This window comes from Dipodomys spectabilis, unplaced genomic scaffold (genome assembly GCF_019054845.1).
Source record: "Dipodomys spectabilis isolate Male_0828 unplaced genomic scaffold, ASM1905484v1 ptg000069l, whole genome shotgun sequence".
In the NCBI taxonomy this organism is placed as follows: Eukaryota; Metazoa; Chordata; class Mammalia; order Rodentia; family Heteromyidae; genus Dipodomys; species Dipodomys spectabilis.
In genome coordinates, this window is record NW_024870746.1 from 3,629,184 (window position 1) to 3,635,526 (window position 6,343).

Consider the following 6,343-nt stretch of genomic DNA (forward strand, 5'->3'; position numbering starts at 1 on the left):
TGTGGTGCTGAGGAATTGAACCCAGGGCCTCATGCATGCAAGGCAAGCACTCCACCACTGAGACACCTTCCCAGCCTCCTGATTTCAAATTTTATTGTCAGGATTCTAAATTAAAGGTATGGATATGTCAGGGCTCTGATCTAATCATTTGCTCTGGTCATGTCACAGTGTATATGTGCATTCTAACAACACATTATATGATACAAATACACATAATAAAAATTTCAAAATCAATCATACTGTTGATGGGAAATTTCAGGATGCATCTACTTTAAGTTTAATACAATTTGACAAATTAATGTGTAAAGGAGGTTACCTGTGCTATTTCCTTACAGATACATCCAAAAGGGGAGAGAGTTTTAGGATGCTAGAATTTCTCAGCTATGTTAGCGTTCAAAGAGAGGCATGAATGTTTCAAATGTCACAGTGTTAGGAAGGAATACTAGGGGGAAAAAAATCTACCAACATACTTTCTTGAGTGTTAGGTTTAATTTTTCAACAAACACAAACCAACATTAGTCTGCCAGACCCAAGGATAGAGGAGCTTGACAGCCAGGCCTCTGGCCTCACTATAGAGAATACAAGAGGGAGTCACAGGAGGACAGATGTGCACCTAACACATGGCTTCAGTGCATAGATATCTGCCTAATGTCTTTTGTCTCCCTTAGGGAATTCTCACCCTGCAACCTCACTCCCTCTTGTCCTCCACCATGTCCTGAGTTCAAACAGGAAGGTGAGAAGGGGAAGTCATGAAGAAAACACCTTAGACGGAAGGGCTGAACTGGCCTTGTCTCTGAAGATACATCTTTCCTGCATCCAGGATACCCAAGAAAAACTGGGGACAGGTTTTGCTCAGGAGGCTCTCCACGGTGTCCTTGATGCCTTCATACTGATTGAGGAGATCACATGCCTTCTGGGCCTGTTTCCCACCCTCCAGAGATGGCACCCAAGTTCTGTTTTGGAAACTCAGAAAATCTGATCCATCTAAAGCTGCCTGTAAGAAGCCTTTGGAGCTCTCTCTAGAGGACAGCTCACAGCCAAGTCTCACTTGTAATTCAACAGGATCTTCAGAAAGAAAAGAATGAGATAAAGAGTTCAAATAACAAATATGAAAGCAATATTAGAATTTAAGGACCTTCTCTGGAAATGGAGAATGGAAAGAAGAGTCTTACATAGGTAGGAGAATGAGCCAAAGATACATACAGTCAGAAACAAGGGAGAACAAGTAATTTGAATTAAAAGGAGATTGAAAAGTTCAGGGAAAATAAGAGGTGAGACTGACATAATACAGACTAGGAACTTCAGAGAGATGGGAGCCCAAATCTCATGATGCATAGAGTCAGCATCACAAGAGCTAGATAATGACTCCAAATGTCAAAGAAATTGAAGAAATAGCAGAAAGGATTATGTTTTAAGAGAGTCAAGCACAGGATAAGACAATTCTCTACCTCCAAATTAAGGCACAGATGAAGATCACAAGAAAACACAACAAAGCACAATAGAAAAGACTGCTGAAGTGGCAAAAATCTAGGTAATTTTGATTAATGTTCAAGATATAACTCGAGAGATGGAGGCATGTAGACTTTTGTTGTGAGATGAGATGATGAGAAATTTCGTCAAAGGAATAGAGAAGGGTTTCAATTACAAGAACCCTCTGAAGAATTCCCCCAATTTGTTAAACTTACACCTAAGCCCCAAGTATGTGGAGTAGGTATGAATCTCTTGACTTAACCCAATCATATACACACGGAAAAGCAGCGCCAGATCTGTCAACTCCTCATTACTGAAGTTTCCCTTGGACCATGTGTGCAAGAAAATTGCTGTTCCTGTTTCACTGTCCCAACGATGAGTCTGTAATTCATCCAGCCAAGCAGACCCCAGAGTTTGTGCTCAGGATTCATAGGCATAGTAAGAGACCTGGATAAGACGAAATGTGGTATGTTCATGGATCACTATGGATGGATGAATGTCCAGTAGCATAAGTGAAAATGTAAGCAAAACAGAGAGAAGATAGAAAACAAACCAGTTACTAGAGAGAGAAGGATAACAACCAGTTCATCAATAATAATTTCCCTCCCCAAGCCCTTGGTTCTCTAGCACCATGCTCAAAAACAATCAACTGGACTTGGACAAAAAGATGCAGATTATAAGCATCTTGGGACTAACTGTAAAGCGTCATGGAAAGCCCACTCAAATCCACTCCCATCTACCCTACTAAGCAGCCCACAGAGATGTCCCTACCCTCCCTCCTGGTAGGAGAGCAGCCAGCAGTGGCAGTTAAAAGCAGCATAGCATAAGCAGATGTGTGTTTCCTTCTCTAAACAAAGCTGATCTTTGATGTCTGCTAGCAACTAAGCTACCCTGCCTCAACTCTCTTCTGTCTTCCTTCTCCCACCAACAAACAATGGTTTACAACAGCAACTGAATATAAGAAAACCTTTATATTTTATGGCTAGGGATGTTGAGCATTTCTTCATGTGTCTATTGGCCATCCTTCTTTCCTCTTCAGAGAAGTTTCTCTTTAAGTCTTTAGCCCACTTATTTATTGGGCAGTTGTTTCTTTGAGGATTTGTTGTTGGGGGATTTAATTTTTTGAGTTCCAAGTATATTTTAGATATGAGACCCTTGTCCGTTGTATGGCTAGTAAAGATCTCCCAATCCGTGGGATTTCTATTGATCTTGCTAGCTATGTCCTTTGCCATGCAGAAGCTCTGCAACTTTATGCAATCCCGTTTTTCCAATCTTTCTTTGATTTGTTGTGTTTCCGGGTCCCTATTCAGAAAATTTCGGCCTGAACCAAGGAGACCTAGGGTTTCTCCTATTCCATCCTGTAATGTTTTCAGAGTGTCTGCTTTGACTTCGAGGTCTTTGATACATTTGGAGTTGATTCTGGTGCAGGGTGATATATAAGGATCTAGAACATTGAGATACCACCTCACTCCAGTTAGAATGGCAAAAATCAAGAACTCTAACAACAACAGATGCTGGAGGGGATGTGGACAGAAGGGAACCTTACTTCATTGTTGGTGGGAATGTAAACTTGTTCAACCACTTTGGAAAGCAGTATGGAGGTTCCTCAAAAGACTTCCCATAGAGCTCCCCTATGACCCAGCAATCCCACTTTTGGGCATTTACCCAAATGTTTACAAACAAGACCACACTAAAGCTACCTGCACAACTTTGTTTATTACAGCATTTTTTACCATAGCTAAGATATGGAACCAACCCAGATGCTCTTCAGTAGATGAATGGAGCAAGAAAATGTGGTATATATACACAATGGAATTCTATGCCTCCATTAGAAAGATTGACATTTCTCTATTTGTTAGGAAGTGGAAAAACTTGGAAAAAATTATATTAAGTGAAGTAAGCCAGGCACAAAGAAACACAGGTTCCATGGTTTCCCTTATTTGCAATATCTAGTATATGTACGAGTCAAGCGGAAAAAGTCAGATAATGTGATGTTAGGGAAATGAACCCTTAGATAGGTATTTTAAGGTTTTTTTTCGTTCATGCATGTATTTCTAACGCATTTATAAGATTATTTCTTTGTTGCTTTGTATGTCCCTTCCCCACAGTATAACCCATGATTTCAATATATTTGATGTCAGTATAACTTGTGGAGGAGATGGGGAAAAACAAGTCGTTTAAGGATTCAGGTGGACTTGTTGCAACAATGAGAAGTACAAATTGTCATGTCAAAAACGAGCTTTACAATGTCGGTGGGGTGGGGGGGGAGGATTGGGTAGGGAGGGAGGGGGGAGGCTGAGAAGGGAGGTGAAGGGTAAACAAAGTAGGACGCTGCAATGCTTGATAAGAAATGTATGCATTATCCTGCCCATGTAATTGTAACCCCTCTGTACAGTATGTTCACAAATAAAATAAAATAAAATAAAGAAAAAAAAAAAAAGAAAACATTTCTATTTTCTCAGCCTCACCTTCCTACTCCATCCTTCATTTCCCTCCCTTCTGAACTCAAGTCATTCCCTCCTCTCTCATTTCCAGCCACCCTCCTTTTCACAAGTTCTGCCCCCATGTAACTCTCTTCCTCAGCTGTTCCTCTTCCAAGGGGTGTGTGACATGCAAAGGTCACTTCATGCAGAGGTCACTTCATCTAGCTGTAAAATTACAAAGGAGAAGTTGTATGGTTGCCCAGTTTCTATACATAACTGTGCCTCTACACTCAATCGTGTCTCTTATTCTGAACGCAGTGCCTTAGACCGCTCGGCCATCCTGACTTCTACATGTCTCTTATTCTGATCAACCCAGCCTTCCCTCCCCATTCCAGGTGTCCTGAAACTCATCTCTGCTCCTTCTCACCCTTTATCCTTTCTCATTTCTTGAGATTCACTGGTTCTTTTGTAAATTGGAGAATTTGTGGTCTCACATCTCCTATGACTGCTCCAGGCACCCACCAATGCCATAGTGGTCACATTGCAGACATTCCCAGTACACCAGAATATAAAACTATGAATAAGCCCTTCTACTGACTCTAATTCATATATTTATTCACCAAAATACCTATCCGTCCACAGGTATCTCATCATGCATGTGAGATTATGGAGATTGACAGGATAATCTCATCTGTCACAGCATTCCCAACTGCAGAAGGACATTCAGGACTGTAACGCACTCTGGTGAATAATATTTCCATGCATGGAATCCCACCTACAAACCTGGTGGGCTTTTTAAACATTTTCTTAAGCAACATTTGAGTACCCAGGAATGCATTTTGACTTCCTGATGAGCCTTTAATTAAGATTTTAGTTGTGCAGTATTAATTTCCACCCAAAGGCTAACTTCTTGGGTGATAGCAAGGACAAAGGCAGCATTGCAGTGAAAACCATTATCTATATTTAAGGTAAATTTGTGACCTCATCAAAATATATTGTCCAGCCAAGAACCAATAGATTATGCTTGGAATCCTAGCTACTAAGGAAGCTGATACCTTTGGACTGCAGTTCAAAGCCAGCATGACCAAGACACTCTGAGACGCTTATTTCCTATTAACCAACAGAACACCAGAAGTGGCACTATGGCTCAAGTGGTGGAGAACCAGACTTGAGCAATGAAAAACTTAAAAACAACAGGCCCTGGAAGTGGCACTGTAGCTCAAGTGGTAGAGTGCTAGCTTTAAACTGAAGAGCTGAGGGACAACGCTCAGACCCAGAGTTCAAGCACCCAAGAGCAACAACAACAACAAAAAAAAACAGCAGGCCCTTATTCAAACCTCAACCAGCACCAAATATACATCATCCTAAAAAGGCAGCATTTTCTATATTGAGTTTATATAGGTAAATTATGCGAGCTACCTAGTGGTTTGTTAGTAATCCTGTTACTGTCAATGTAATGTCTCAACATCTGAACATAACATCAATTTTAGACCCCAGACAATACATCTGTTATCATAGTTTTCCTAAATTAACATTCGTGAAGGTGGAGGTGCAATTCTTCCTTTTTACATAAACAAATGTATAAATTTGATTTTGTACTCTTGTTTGTAATGTATATATATATATATATATATATATACATATATATATATATATATATATATCCAATGTGCATATATTCCCCCTGAATATCACATTTGTCTGCATTAATAAAGAGGTTGGGTGTCCCCTCAATCATCTTTTCCTATTACTGCCACAGAAAACTGACAGTGTCCATGAACTAACAACTTGGTTACACTGAGACACAGCATAAACCCTATACAAGTTCCTCAAAAGCACAAGGCTTTGCCTTCATTTCCAGCAGGTTCTCACTCTGGGGTTTTAGAAATAAATAGCAGATAGAAAGCCAGACATTTGTCACATTGGGGGATTTTTTGCCATGGGAGTCCAAGGACAGGAGAAACACAAATTCTCCTACTCTCTTGTAATTGGGTGAGAGCTATAAGGTTGAGATCTGAACAAGAGAATGTGGAATGCTGGAGGGAGGAGCCACCTATGTGTTTAACCATTTAAGCCTGCCCTGTGGCACCAGCTTCCAGAATGGCAGAGGTGGGAGGCGGAGGAAGGCTTCCCAGTTTGCATGAAACCTACATATGAGGAAGACAACTTCTCTAAGGCTCTACAGCTGTGACTGATTATGCATTGTACATCTAACATTCAGGTATAATGGCTAATTCTATAGAAATTCTATAAGAAGCCTCCTTTTCCCTTCTCCTAAATCCAAACCTATATGAGATCTAGAAAAAAAGAGATTAAATATTTGCTTCTGCTAGAGCTGCTGATTATTTGCCTCAAGTGTGTGATGCATATAGCCTTCTTCCTTTCAGCCCCCAAATGAATGACCGAACTCACTGCTACAAACTGGATGTGTTACAGATTTCTCTCTCTCC

General features: G+C 40.5%; 1 pseudogene; it reads right to left on the reverse strand.

Annotated features, from left to right (window-relative positions):
- Positions 1-495: 495 nt before the first annotated feature.
- LOC122109232 lies at positions 496-1,980 on the reverse strand (annotated as a pseudogene).
- Positions 1,981-6,343: the final 4,363 nt, after the last annotated feature.